Consider the following 16,364-nt stretch of genomic DNA (forward strand, 5'->3'; position numbering starts at 1 on the left):
GAAGAAATCACAAGAGACGTTCCTTTTCCCTGTCATAGCCAGGTGTTTGTTACTTGATCTTGGTAGTGGATAGAATTGTGTATACTGGTTTTTTCCCCTCTTGCATGTAGTGAGTATTTGATCTCACTCCACCGAACTGTGGGTTTTTTTTTATATACATCCATTAAAAGATTGAAAATGGCAAAAAGACTAAAGACTTTTAGCTGAATACTAGCTATACTGGACAAGTTGTAGTTTTGTGCTCCACAAAAATTAATTGTCAGTCATCCTCAAGATAGTTGAAAAATATGAAAATTGAATAGAAATATGTAAAAATGTAGGGCTTGTAGTACCAGATCTGGCTTGAGATCCATATTGTCTAGTATTTTTTCTCTAGAAGTGACCAGAGGTTAAATAAAGTAGTGGTTTTACAGGAAATCTAAACGTGTGATTCCCTGCTCTGTTGCCAATATAATATCAGCTTTGGCAGAGGAAATACATGATGCCTGTTAATAGGCAAGTAAAAGGAACTTTATGGAGGAAACAAAAATAATATGTCTTTGGCTTTGTTTATGTAAAGTAATTCATGGCTAATTGTAAGCAGATACTACGCGTAAATACTGGGTTACATCCTAAGTTCATGTAAATCTTTTAGCTCCATTGCTATCAGCAGGGCAACATATGCTAGGGATGTGATACATAGTGAGAAAAAAATGATAGCAATAACAGAAATTCCAATTCAGAGTTAACTTTTCTCCACATTTTCCCTGTTTTGAAGTCCATTTTAGTGTCCCTTTCTCTCTCAATTCAAAAAGTTATACTTAATTTGAATTTTTAAAGTGAGCTAAATAGAAGCTTAATCTTGGTCTGATTCTTTGCTGTTCTGTATCCTTTGTAGCTACTTCAGAATAAATGTAAAAGGTTTCCACTTGCATTCAGTGGCATTTGGTATTCATTTCACCCAAGTATAAATGACAAAAAGGATAGAGGGCAACATATGACAGAAGTACAAAGCCCAAGTGGAACCAAAGGGAAGCAGTGACTGTTTCTGTTTATGATTCTTTGGTGGCAGTAGATTAATTGGAAAAAATAGGTATGTGATTTGTGAAAAGGAGATGCACAGTATGTTCCATGCTACGTCAGAATGCTCTCTGTATAGGATTGTTTACAACGGGTAACTAAAAGAAGTATAAAATTGTATCAGCCTTGCACATATAATAACAATGCTAATTACATGTAAATTAGTATATCCTTCCATTCAAATTATGCATCCAAAAATTAGACCGGCTTAAAGAGTCAGAAAAGCAGAGTTTTTCATGGTATAACCTCAAGTAGTTAAATATATTTCACAGGACTTTCAGCTATATTTATGTTACAACAGCCTTTAAAGATATTTTCTAGTAATGCCATACGGAAAAACCTCATCAAGATATGAGATACAAATATTCATATGGAAGAGACACCAAGTTAACTTTTGATTTCTTGGTGTCTTAAGCAGATCATATTTTTTTGTCAAGGCTGAGGATTTCTATCAAAAAAATCTATTTATTTCACTGTCAGCTTTCAAACTATAGTTTTTTATTGCTTTTTTTTTGCATTGTGTACAAAACGTCAGATATTCCACCACATGCAAACACTACAAACTTGTTATTTCAAACCTGTTAAGATATGTAGTCTTTGGCAAAGGAAGAGAGAATACTGCTAGTAAAAGACTCAGCAAACATGGAGAACATTTTTCATAGATTCTGAAGAAAAGTTAATTAACAAACCATCTGGGAGTAAAAGGGAAAGAAAAAAGATGCTGTGCTAGCATAAAGACAGCATGAATAAAGGCAATCATATGTGCATTCCAGAGGAGAAAGAAAAGCAATATCTTCTCACTTGGAAAGCACCTCTGAGTCTGATACAATAACTCCAGTAATATCTCAGTGGCATATGATCAAACCCCAAACAGTGTTAGGCTAACATACTGAAAAGTATGATTTAGGGAATCTTTCCTTAGTAACTCCCTGACAAGTGAAACTCTCTGTCAACTGAGTCGCCCCTGTGCCTGCAGCTCAACTCTACACACATTACCAGGGCTGCCTGGTCTCATAAGTTGGTTTCCTAGCTTTCACCTAAATCTGGTTAGATCTAACTCAAAATGTCTAAATCAAACTCTCTCTGGTCACTTTAAAAAAACATCATCAATGTGCATGACATTATGCCCTGCAACTGAAAGCTCACAGAATACAGGATTCTTCTTAGAAAGTTACAAAACAGAAGGGAATTTGTGTAATTACATAGCTAATGCTAGTGAGCTGCTGCTAGAGGATCAGCATGCAACAAGGAATATTGATGCCCCATCCAATCAGAGCACTTTCACCAGAGCTGGGACATCTGTCAGCAGTGGCCTTGTAATAGAGTTCATCTTAGGTTCAAGAGTTTGGTTCCTGCTGCCAAGGTTGTGGCTGGGTTTTGTTTGTTTGTCTGCCTTGTTTTGTTTTGCTTTGTTTTGCTTTGTTTAATTAATGCAATATCTAATTCAGAAAAAAACCAGGGAACTAGGAGGTGGGACATCTGAGTATCCTTAGGCTGAATCAGGAACTCTATTCATATTTTTTACTGTCTGGACAAAAGCTCTAAATCCCAATATATGATAATAATAATTAATATATAATATATATTATATAAGAAAGGTTTCTGCAAAGCTGCATTTTAAGTGAAGAAGACAATATTAAGCATGGGTTTCTTTTGTTGGTTTTTTTTTTTTTGTTCACAATCCCTCAAACTCCTATCCTTAAAAGTAACTCGAACACTTAGACACCCCTTCTCACATGTGGCTAGGAGCCCAACTACCTTTGATTAATTTCCAGTAAGTGCTTACATACTTTTGAAGGTTAGACTGAAGAACCCAGACCCTATTAAAAGTCAGTACAATGTAGCTTCTTCAGTATCCATCAGTTCAGTAGAAGGGATTGATGTTCCCCATCCGAGACACACAACTCTTCCACCTGCTCATTCCTTACAAGTCACGAGTGAATTTCAGCACAAAGATTCACCTGGAAACACAGACAGCATTTGCAGCATTATGTTACAGCAATTACTGAAAAGAATTTTTGAGTCATATGGTAGTCATTTATGGTGTTGTTATCTATGAGGACATGGAAAGGTGCTACTATAATTGTTTAATGTATATCATTAAATAAACCTATAGAAACTGCATAAAGCCTATGTTTTACCTGATTCCAATATAAGTAATTAGAATAACACCTAGCAGCTGTAATTGAAATCAGATCTTGTTTGTATGAAACAATGTGTAAGCATATAAGAGAAGATCTTGACCTCAAAAGAAATGGTAGAATGCATTATGTGTCAGCATTTTTGCTGTATATCATAATGCCTTACACAAACTTCTCAAGGGTCTCTTTGAAACGTCAAGAAAGACAGAATTTTAGAATTTTTAAACTATTCTATCCTATGCAAAACTTTAGGTGGGGCCTAATTAAAGTAAGATCGATTCCATGACATTTATGATTTCATAGCAAAATTTACTGTTAATATTCTCAGACACGGTCATGCAAAGTGAAAATGTTTTAATTTGCAGCTGTGTCTATGAAATATGTAAGTCAGATATCCCTTTGGAGCCTGAAATTGTCTTTGAGACAGCGTACTGAAAAAGTGTTTTGGTTACAGTGGTCAACAATCAATTTGATGTAATCTTTAAGATCTTAAAAATGCAAAATCCTCACTAGCGTTTCTCTTTGGTGCCTTGCAGTGTCCATGCAGTAATTCTTCTTATCCTGCTCCAGCTTTAAAATATCACATTCTATATCATCAGAAAGGGGGCAGGAAACCTGCAAGACACAGAACTCCAAGGATCTGATCATCATGGGTCTCTGTGTTTTTCCTATCCTCTTGGCAACTCTTGAATCTTGGAAACTTGCAGGAAGACCTGGGATTAAAGAGGCATAAGGGTGGCACTGCATCTCCTTGATTCTGAATTGCAACATTCACAGAAGAATAGAGTTCAGAAGTGAAGAATTTGTCCTGCTGAGGTAGACTTTTTCAGTTTAGGTCAAACTGAATATGATTGGCTTGCTGGGTAGGTATCTACATTACTTGACTGAGGAATCACGTGATTAATTCATTCCAATGCTGCAGCGTAACTTTTGCTGGCAGCAGTGCTGCTGGCCCAGTGCTCTTCTTCTGTTGAAGGCAGGAGAAAAGTCCAATACCACAGTTACCAGTGTAGCATCATTTCAAGATGAACAGCAGAGACATAGAATAGGAGTGCTCTGAATAGGAATGCCAGGAACCATCAAATGCAGACAGAACACTTCAATGTTTTGACACTGAAGAATAGTAATACAAGCTACTTCTCAGAGTAATAACATGGTATGCAACTTGGCAGAGCAAAGAAAGAATAAAATAAGTTTGGAGACAAGGAATTCACAGGAAATTGTAGTCCAGCACATTTATAAGAAATTATTTCTGGTCCTATATATCCCAAAAGAAAGACAATCTCATGTGGAATTTCTGGACCGAGAAGTCAGTGATGAAATAACTACTGATTGTATTGGGCTCTGACTGAGAATCTAGGCATATTATTTGCAAAAAAATAAAGAAAAAGCGATTTAGAAGATTCTACACCTTAACTGCAATAGTTAAAGAACCTAAAATAATAATAGGAGAAAAATAAACAAGAAAATACCTCCCAAATTTTCGTATTACCACATTTTTTGTCTTGAAAAGTCAGATTTTTCTTTGTACACTAAAAAAATGAATAGCAAGAAGATATTCAATGCAGTAACTTGATAAATGGGGAGGTAGTTGGTGCTAGATTATAAATCCTGACAGAATTTGAAGGACACAACAACATCTTCACTGGGGATGTAAAGTTTAATCTTAAGATTCTAAGTCGAGGCAGCAAAAACTGAATGCATAAAAAGTCCAGTCAAAAAATATTGCTAAAGAACATTTATCATAAATCCAAAATGCCAGTGTGATTCAATTTCACATAGACTTTTTTTGTTCTTGTTAGTTTTTTCCTTCTCTAAGTTTAATATGTTACTAGCACTTATTACTTTTCCAGACCCAGCTGGATTACCGGTATGCTTTGTTAAGCCTTATTTGTATTACATTTTCTCATAAAGCTGAAGTAAAATTGAGAAATGAAGACTGCAGAAAAATGCATAAATTGTTGTCCACTGCTGATGTTCTTGGAAATATGACCTTAATAGTGACCAGTTGCAATAATTATAATTCCTTTTTTTATTATCTCTGCTATTTTCATTTTGCACCTACATCACTGCCAGGCCTTCCATTTGATCAGGAAATTGAAGAAGCAATGCACATTGGAGGCAATCACAGCCTTTTGGCATGTGTTTCTACAATACATGTACTTATTAAACTGGGATTTGGATTACTTTTCAGGCAAAGAAGCACTGAAAAGCAAAAAATAATAATTGAACCTCTGTAGGACAGACAGGACTATTCAGTGAGGAAAGTGAGAATAAGTCAAAATATCTTTGAGAAGTGAATAAAAAAAAACAAAAAAAGAAGGGACATAGTAACTCACAATAAAAGAAGTTTCAGTACAATTGAAATGCACTGGAAAAGACAGTGTGTTAGCATCAATGCCCAGCCCATCAGCAACTCAGTAACTGTAAAACTTATAGGAGATGTCTAGGAATTCATTCCTTCAGCTCTGTGCTGTGCAGCCTCGGCGGTTTATTTTCTGTGAGGGCCAAGACAAATGTGAATAACAATGGCAGTTTAGAAGCCCGTCTAGTCAAATGATAAGAAAAATATGTTATGTTGAGTGTTAGTGTACAGTAACCCGTTCAGAGAAGATATATATTACTATTATTGTGTACTTACATACTCACTCTTTATTATGGTTCTGGCCAAGTTTTTTTCTAGGAAATACATATTTCTGCCACATTTAAAACCCAAATTCATTCAGAACTGACCAGATATCCCAAAACAGGTGTATACCCAACTCTTAACTTCCCTTTGCATTAACCATCTGTAATTCAGTGCATGTATTTAATTCTCATTTATTAACTAATCAGTTTCCATAACAGCCTTTAATAAAGAGCTCATAACGGACTCAAATAAGCTATATAAACTGAGTTTTACTTATAAGTACTAATGTTGGCCTCTTTGAAGAATGACAATACATTTTTGAGGTAGGACTGTTGAAAACGAATGAGAAAGACTGTGCTCAGGATTGTCAAGGAAATTCTGTTTTTCTGTGTCTATGTTTTCTGATTTTACTAGAAAATTTCGTATTTGTCAGAGGTTTATTTGAACTGGACCTTGCTGAATTTCTTCATAATCCTTTTTTATTGATATTATTTAATGTTATTTCTGTTTAGAAATCATCTGGCACAAATTTACTTCCAGGTTTCAGTTGTAAGGTATGAAGACAGAGTTTAGGATGAATTTCCATAATGTTCTTTCCATGTATTTAACTTCTGTGATAACAGCCTCCTCCCACTATTCCTTAATAAAGAACTGTGGGAGAAGTGTAACTTCAATTTGTACTATGTTTTTTTCTAGCAATATGAAATTAGTTCTGAACCTAAACAAAACATTGTTTACAACATTTAAGTAAAACAGTTACTTAGAAGTGTCATCATTATTTCTGTTTATGAATCTGAGGATTATAACTCCTGTTAAATTCATAACAAGTTAATGAGATGCAGTTAAAGCTTAAAGCTTGCAAATGGAGTGTGTGCTGTAATTTAACCTAAGGTTCTCTATTAATAGTCATGGAATGTGTGATATGCAATGAACCATTAATTGCCACCGATTCTTTTCTCCTTGCACATCTTCTTCTAGAAAATTTGCTCTATTGGTTTTTCCTTGGTGTTGGCATAATATATAATGGCATTTTCATGGGACATTTTGAAGCTGCTATTGATTTTTAACATCATTAGCATTGGGATGTTTCATGTTTTCCAACACTTCATAATGCAGCGAATGATGTGAATATTGTGATATTTGTGTATTTTGGTACAGTGTGCTTTAACGTATAGGAGGAATATATTTTCTTCTGTTTTTTCCTCTCTCTGTTGCTCATCTTTAAAAAGAATGACTTACATTTGTTCATTTCTAAATGTCATTTCTGTACCTTAACTGTTTTTCATCAAGGCATTCCAAAGAGATAAAACTATCAGATTCTTTATGAACATCAAACTTGTATATCATACAATTCCATTAGGAACAGATCTAAAAAAATGAGATCTGATGCTGAGCCAAGCAACAGCTAGCTTCTTTTTTTATGTAAAAGAGATACCAGATTTTGATATATTTCTTTTAAAAAAATGAAAACATAGATCTTGCCAGTCCTATAGTGCACTATGAATACAACAGCAATTCATTTCCCAAGGTGTGTCTCCTCATGGCTAAGAGGAGACTTAAATATCTACAAATGCTTTAATCAATATGATTCTCTGCAAATACATTTCAATGCATGGGTTATTTGAAAACTTCACTACAATACTTAACGTCAATATTTCTCAATCTTTGTCCATTCTGAAGCTTATTCTTGAAGCTTGGTCAACTGAGGTGTCTGCAATGAGGATGGCCTGGAAAAAATTTTGGCAAAGTGTCAGTGCCACGCAGGTCAGTCCCTGACTATGAAATCTGAAATCATGATGTGACTCCTAGGTTGTCAGCAGTGAGAGTGCCTTACAAGGAATGGTGTATGTTCAGATTATCCTAACCTGGAGGAGAGGAACAGGGCAGATAATCTCTCAAAATCTTTTTTTGGCTTTCTTTTTGTGATTTTAAAGTGCTGTTCTGGAAACAGTGTGCTTCAATACACATTCATGCAAATATCCCTGATTTTTTTTCTACAAACATTCTTGAGGAAGAAGAAAAATAAACAGAGAGACAATGCTAAGCATTTTTTTTTAGTCTCAGAAAACATGAATAATATTTTGTGTGTATTTCAGATTCATTCATATTGCAGTCAAACAAATGCAGTTTTTAAAAATAGGGTATATTCTTTTAGGTTTGTTTCTTCAATTCTGAAATCTATATTTTGAGACTTTGTCAATCTCTCTGCTTGCCATCTTTTCAGCTGTGACTAGCTGATTTATCATGTTCTTTGTTGACAAATGCAATGTTACAGAGATTCTCCATAGACTTATCAAAACACAGGTTTTCAGAACATCAAGGTCTGAAATGCATATGTTATACAACACTTCATTTGAGCATTATTAAACATTAAATTTAATTTAATTGAAATTTACTGACAAGAATTTTTTTTTAAAAATATATCTCAACTAACAGGAACTCAAAAAAGATGTATTTTGATGGAAGCATGTCTCATGTTCTTTTCACGTACTAAAATGTCACATTTGAATGTGCAATAAATATGTCATTGGAAAATTCTTTTTTTGTGAAGAAGTAGAATAATTATGGTTGAAATTCTGGGCTACTTTATGTCAACAAGAAATCATTCCTGGACTTTGATGGAGTGAGTGATGTAATTGATGGAACATTTTGATATTTATCATATGTGATTATTGTTTAGGTGCCTACTTATGTGAAATAAGTCCTAAGAATAATTTAAATGGATGTCCACCTGTCCACAAGAAGAGTCCTAATCAAAGGTAGCTTCATGGACACCATCACAGAAATCATAGCTGTCTTAAGTATTAAAAAAATTACCCTATTACAAATCTGGAAAGGTCCTGTTGGCATTTCAAAGAAAAAGAGAGGACTACATTTTTTTCCCCGATATTAATCAAATGCTGAGAAATTTAACTCAATTTATATAGAAGATATTGCTTTAAAATGTGAAGTTGAACTTCTGTATGTATGCTTAAACACAAAAATGATTCCTACAGAGGTCAGGTAGCCTGGGAGGAATACAGAGAAATTGTATGAGTAGCCAGAGATCAAACTAGGAAAGCTAAAGACCTGATAGAATTAAATTGGGTTAGGGACAGCAAGGGTAGCAAGAAAGTCTATAGGTACATCAGTGATAAAAGGAAAACTAGGGAAAATGTGAGCCCTCTCTGGAAGGAAATGGGAGACCAGTTTACCTGGGTTATGTAAGTTACTGAGGTACTCAATGACTTTTTTTTGCCCCAGTCTTTAATGGCAAGAACTGAAGCCACCCAAGGCACAGAAGGCAAGGGCAGGCACTAGGAGAAGGTGCTAAACCACTATTCATTCTATCTGAGAAGTAATGGCAGTGCCTGACAAATTTGGTGGACTTCTATGACAGGGTTAGATAAGCATTGGTAAATAAGGTAAAATCAACTGATTCATCTACTGGGATTTGTGCAAAACGGTTGTCACTATCCCACACCACATCCTTGTCTCTAACTTGGAGAGACATGGATTTGATGGATGGACCACTTGGTGGGTAAAGAAGTGGCTATCTCACCCCACTCAAAGATCATTGGATCAATGTCCAAGTGGAGATCAGTGACAAGTGGCAATCCTCAGGGGTTGGTATTGGGACTGGTGCTGTTTAACAACTTTGCCAATAACACAGACATTGAGATTAAGGGCACCAAGCAAGTTTACCAATGACACCAAGATGTGTGGTGCAGTCAACATACTGGAGGGAAGGGATGCCATCCAGAGAGACCTTGACAGGCTTGAGAGGTGGGCCTGTATGAACCTCATGAAGTCCAACAAGACCAAACGCAAGGTCCTACACATGGGTTGGAGCAATTCCAAGCACAAATACAGGCTGGGAGGAGAATGTATTGAGAGCAGCTCTGAGGACTTGGGGCTGCTGGTTGATTAGAAACTCAACATGACCTGCTAATGTGTATTTGCAACCCAGAAAGCCAATCGTATCCTGGGCTGCATCAAAAGAAGTATGGCCAGAAGGGTTAGGGCGGACATTCTCCTCCTCTATTCCACTTTTGGAAGCCCCACTTAGAGTATTTCATCTAGCTTTGGTGCCCCTAATATAGGAGGGATGTGAATCTGTTGGAGTGAGTCCAGAGGAGGACCACAAAGATGATCAGAGAGCTGGAGCACTTCTAATACGAACACAGAATGAGAGAGTTGGGGTTGTTAAGCCTGGAAAAAGAGAAAGCTCTGGGAGACCTCTTAGCAGCCTTCCAGTACATAAAGGGGGCCTGCAAGTAAGCTGGAGAGGGACTTTTCACTAGGATATGTTGTGATAGGACAAAGCACTATAGCTTTAAACTGAAAGGGGGTAGATTTAGATTAGATTTAAGGAAGAAATTAGCATATATTCTCCCATCTGCTGTTTCAATAGCAAAAGTGATTCATGGCCACGTTGTCCCAGAACTATATAGCTCCTTGCTTAAGCCTAAACTTCTCAATTTCCCAGTGGATTGCTTTAGTTTTGCAGGCAAGGAAACTCTCTAAAATGATTGTATTGGCACACACTCAAGGTCAGGTATTGTGGACTTCATAGTATAAAAGTAAGGGATGCTGGAGACTGAAGCTCACCCTCCACACAGATAACAAGGACAGCTGAAGCATAGCCAAGAGCACAGAAGCTGTTCACAGACCTCCTAACATTTCCAGGTTCAATGTTTACATTAGGGACAAAGAAAGATGCTTTAACTCTCTTCCAACATGTGACTGCTAACTGGTCTGGAAGAAAGATCAGAGACACACCACAGACAACACTCTGGCCTTCTGAGTTCAATGCAACATTGCAGTAAAGAGCTGCAGGTCCATTGAGGGAGAGACTTCTGCTCTTGGCACAGGACCGAGCCCTATAACCTTCGTTCTTGTAAATATTTCCATTAACATCAGTGTTCTCTGACTTATGGTAATAAATGAGTGTTAGTCTTTGCCCTGCAAAATCTTTATTGCTTGCATTTGTAAGCCCCTGAAAACAGACTGCTAGGTGCATCAATATATACCCAACCATGGGAATTACGACAGCAAACAACACATTTTTGCTATTATTTTCTGTTAGCACTAATGATTGAAGAATTACTTTCAATGACAAGAAGGAACTCCCCTGTACTGATAATAGTAGTTATTCACTGTATTTAACTATATTTATTGTTACATGAGTTTTCCATTTTTCTCAAGTGGTATCTCTTATCTGGATCCTTAAATATATTCCATAGTTATGTGCTACCGTTTATCTCCCCAGGGACTGAATTCAAATATGTGAATGGCACTGATTGCACCATCAAGGGTTTTTCTCATTTTAACTGTGTCCCATGAGCATTGATGTTCTGTCAGCATTTTCACAGTTAGCTCAATTACCAGCTATTTATAACAGAGGTGTAAATATTCTTTGAAGATTCAGAGCTGAAGGGAAGAGCTTCAGGGTACAGTTAATTGTGAAAAATGCCAATGAAATAATGTAGCATCTCAAACTGTTCTAAGGGAATGCACAGTGTACATACATGTGTGTAATTTTTAGTTGCAGCCATTTTCTTATGCATTTTGTACTTTGAATGGTATGTATGTAGTTTTGAATTTTAGGGTTATTTATAAGGTGAAATTATATTTTAAAGATTCTATATATTTTATTTGGATATTTAAATATTCTGCGTACAACTACAGCGCCTTGACTTTGAGTGACCTAGTGAATGAAGATGTACTCACAGAAATACAAACAACTTCTGAAAGAATTTTTCTAAATGTTTATTTCTAGGGAAGGAAAAGATTCAAATTTCTTAAGAGAACTTTTTTTGATCAACAGAAATTATGTTCACCAGAGGAAGGTCCCCTAGGCAGTGAAGCTGGAGCACTTTTCCTTTGATAAGAAGCCAAGAGAGCTGAGCTGAGTCATCCTAGAGAAAGGATGGCTTTAGGGGTACCTAACTGCAGCCCAGCAGTTAAAAAGGGTCATTGAGGAGACAGAGCTGGGCTCCTCACAGTGTTGCACAGTGGAAGGGTTAGAGACAAAAGGTACAAGTTGCAATAGATTCAGGCTGGGTATAAGGAGAAATGAATGATAGGATGAGAGGTAATGGTTTTAAGCTGAATGAAGGGAAATTTAGATTAGATATTAGGAAGAATTTTTTTACTGCGACAGTGGTGAGGCACTGGAGCACGTTGTGCAGAGAAGTCGTAGGAACCCCATCCCTGGAGGTGTTCAAGGCCCAGTTGGATGAAGCTTTGAGCAACCTGATCAATTGGAAGGTGCTGCTTATGGCAAGGGGCTTGGAACTAGATGATCTTTAAGGTCCCTTCCAATCCAAACCATTCTATGATTCTGTGATTCTATGAAACTGTTTCCTTGTGAGGATAGAGTGTCAGTGGAGTAGGACACCCCAAGAAGCTCTGCCATCTCTGTCTTTGTAGAGTTTCATGCCCTGACTGGTCCAGCCTCTGAGCTGCATGTTCTGACCCAAGAGCTGGCCCTGCTTTGGGCAGGGGGTTAGATAAGAGACCTCCAGAGGTCCCTTCCAGTCTGAATGGTTCTGTGATCCTTTGTGATCTTTCAAGATAACTGATGAGTCTGTCAATGAACAGTTGTTTGTTAAATGCTGAAAATCAAAGCTTCTTGTTTTGTCAGGCTATTTTTATAAAGAACAGATGTAAATAAGACATGTAATGCCTTCTCTGAATGTTTCTCTAAACTATATTTAAAGCTTGAAGTGAATCAAAGAACATGAAGGGAAAACTTAGAAAAGGCAATTGAGGTGTCAGAAGAAAACATTTTTATTATCATACATAACATATCCTTTTCAGGATAATAACCTAATATTTTGTTTTCCTGTAATATTAGACAAGACCTATAAATGAATTAAACAGTTGTAGTGTTATTTATACTCACAGAACTATGTCAATTTATTTAGGCAGAAGATTAGTTGAGTTTTTTCTAGGGCTCTTAGCTGGGACTAGTTCAGCACCAATTGCAAAGTAGCATGCAGAAACGCTCAAAAACTTCCTTGAAGTGATTTTTTTAATGACTCAAATATATCCAAACATCTTCTGCTAAAAATGGTACAAAATACTGCCTTGATAAATTTTGCTAGATTTTTCCTTTTTTTTTCTTAACATATTTTGCAAGTGTACCTACGCATTTATTCAAACAGAGCAGCATTTTTCAATTACTCTTCTGTGATTTCTATGAACTCTGTTTCAGGACCAGAGCTATTTTTAAAGAAGTAAATGTGAATATACCTGAATACTCAATGCCTTTAAAATTAAACCTTGACTCCATTAAAATGAATGGCCAAACTAAGCCATGCCAGCATGGGCCCCACGTACTGAGTGGGTACATTTCACTCAATCTGAGAAATGAAATGCAGTAGTTGTGGTGGCCTGGTGATGTATTTATTTCTTTTCTGGGTCCTCCTGTCTTGAGGAACAGACTAAATTTTAAAGAACTTAGGAGTTCCTAGCACACCCTTGACTAATTTGATTACCAGTTAGAGGCTATGCATGTGGAGCAGCAGCCACAGAGTACTCTGTTATAATGGAAGGATAGGTAACAAATACATTAACATTACTTGTGGGTTTAATAAGGAGCAATTTTAAAAGGTCCAGAGGTTCTTCACTTTAATACTAGATTGTAAGGATGTAAATATTTACACGGGGGGACGTGTGCCTGCAAGGTGTGTATATAAATAAACTTCTGTAATCTTTAAAGTGTGTTTCAAGTTTCCCGCAAATCACCTAACCATAGTGAGACGCCTAACTTTTTTCTTTTCATTTACTTCTTAGATATGATTTTAAACATTTTAGTAGCTTTTGAATTGCATAAGATGAAACTGTACCCCAGCTGCTGGCATGAGAACGAGAACTTCACTGAGATACTTTTTTTTTCTCTCAATTTGCATTACTTTCCCCTGGTTGTCTAGTTAATATTAATAATGCCTTATAAGTTTTGCAGTCAGGGAAAAATACCCAATACAAATACTTAAGAAATGTAATGGACACGGGATCACAGTTACTGCTGGTTGGCTTGGCTTCATAGCCCAAGCAGAACAGTAGTTGTTATCATTTGACTGGTCATTCTAGTCACTGCTAGAGTGGTTGTCAGGAAAAGCAAAAAGAAGTGTAGTTTAATTCTTCCAGGATTTAAGCTATGCTAGCTGCTGCTGGGAAAAGTACCAAATTGATGTCAATCCATGTAGTATGCCATGACAGCAAGGTCTTAACATATTTTTGTGTTCCTATTGTACTTCAAGGGCTGGTACATAGATACTGAGGAGCGGGAACTTTTCTTAAACAAAAGCACAGGTCCACAGGTCCTGATCCCTAATCCTCAGGGACACACTTATGAAGTTAACATTGCCTCTAATTTCAATAGATGCTGGATCAGTTTTAAGATAAATTCGAGATTTATTCCTTGTCCTATTTTTATGCTAAAACCAATGGGGAAAAACATTCTCATATAGGACACCAGTATTGCTAACTTTTTTCTTTCCTTTTAGTTGTTCTAACTGTGATGTTTGAACCACTCTCTGGCAAAGCAACACGCGACATCTCACAATGACATTGTTGGTTAAAATTACATTTTGCAAATATTTTGGATGTTACACTGCTATAGAGTTATTACAGTAAAACCCGTCCCCTAAGAAATCTGTCTTGACTGACCTATGGCTTATATCCTTGTCCAAGGACAGTGCTTTAAGTGATCTTGGACTCAGACCAAAGTTGTGGTATTCAGATTCTTCTGCAGAACTAGGTCTAATGCTACCCAGGCATTTTAATATGCCCCTGCCTGTGAAATCTAATGAGGTAGTCATAACCACTGATGTTTGTGTCTTTCCAAACTCTCAAGGAAGAAAGCTCCCATAATGTTTTACATAGCTACAAAGCAACCATTGCGTATCACAAAAATAACCATTGCTTATTTTATCTTTATAGGAAGAGGGGTGAAACTCTCAATACAAATAACTAAATTACTTGCTTTAGGAGGGAAAGGGTTTCACTAAGAAACATTTCCGCCACCATTTCTTTTCATTCTGCTGACATGACCAGCAGGAAGACATCATTAGTGAATCTTCAAAATGTAATACAAACGCCTCTGTACGTGCTTTTCTTACTTGTGACTGATACAACAAAATATTAGTTCCCTCCTATAGGAGCTTCAGACTTTTTGTTCGCATCACTGCTTCTAGTACGGCTGATGAGAGATTTGGATGACGGAGAAAGTTTAAAACTTTTTGAAAATATCCCATACAATGAGAACAATTTGAATGAAGATTGGCCTCAAAGAGTTAGTTTATACTATCAGAAATACAGATGGCGGAATTGTATTGTAAAGGCCAGTCTTTCATAGCAACTAAGGGCCAAGGTTATTTACGCTTTTGTGATCAGTTCTGGGTTTGTGAAAGTTTATTTGATCCTTCTCAGTAATCTTCTACAGAAGAATAAGTGTATTTAACAATTGTAATTCTTCATCAATGAGCTTGCACCTGATGGTTTTAGCCATATAACGTGGCATTAATCTCACCTAAACCCATCTCTCAATTTGAGTAAGTGATCAAATAAACCTTCAACAGAAGAAAGCTCTCAAGGAAAACATTGTTTTTTCTTGAAGGTTTGTTATATGTTTGGAGGTTTTTTGTACTTTAAAGGGACATGGTTCAATGAATCACATCCTGAAAATTTTTATTTTTCTTCTCCACCAGTTATGAAGAAGTCCTGAAGGGACTAGCTCGTACTCAGATGGTTAGAGGAGTATCATCATCACTGCCCTTTCAGGGGAAAGCAACATATTCAGAGAATTTTCCATCATATACAATGATTTTTTTTGTCTGAAACTGTGATGGGTTGAGATCTGCACTTTTAAGGTGGGCTTTTTAATGTCTTAAAGCACTGTAAGTTGTCCCAGAGTACCACAGAATGATGCAGAATGGTACTAATGATACAGAGTTTCATACAGCTGCCATTTGGAGTCTGATCTCAAATACAGAGTAGGTTTTACATCATGTGCTGATGAGTCATTTATGTCATTTACAGTGTATGTACAAACAAACCTTGCTGTCTTCTAAATAGCTTGAAAACTGCTCACCTATTTTGATATTAAAACTTCCAAACAGCTATTCTAAATGTGTGAAAATGTGCAGAGCATTTCCTGCAACATGCTGAGAATCACCTTCTGTAAATATGAATTTGTACTTTTCCATGCAGATGGAGCTATAAGTGTATTTCATTCCACATTTTTAAAGATTAAAAAGACCAAAATAATTTTTTTAATATGAAGTGAAATTTGTACATTACTTCCAACCAAAATACAGTTTGTTTGTCCTTTTAAGAAACCACTGAATAAGCACATTTTGCCTTTTCCTCTACTGATTGAATTATTTTTTTCATGGTCTTTTTAGCTCCTGCCCAGATTGCATCAGATTCAGACATAGCTCTAATGAAATACAGCATTGTGAAAGTGTTCTACATAGCTGTCTGCAATATATTTCCTAAATAAATACAAATTAAAATCATAAGAGTAAGTTGTGCATCAAAAGCCT

The sequence above is a fragment of the Phaenicophaeus curvirostris genome, chromosome 1 (assembly GCF_032191515.1).
Source record: "Phaenicophaeus curvirostris isolate KB17595 chromosome 1, BPBGC_Pcur_1.0, whole genome shotgun sequence".
NCBI lineage: Eukaryota > Metazoa > Chordata > Aves > Cuculiformes > Cuculidae > Phaenicophaeus > Phaenicophaeus curvirostris.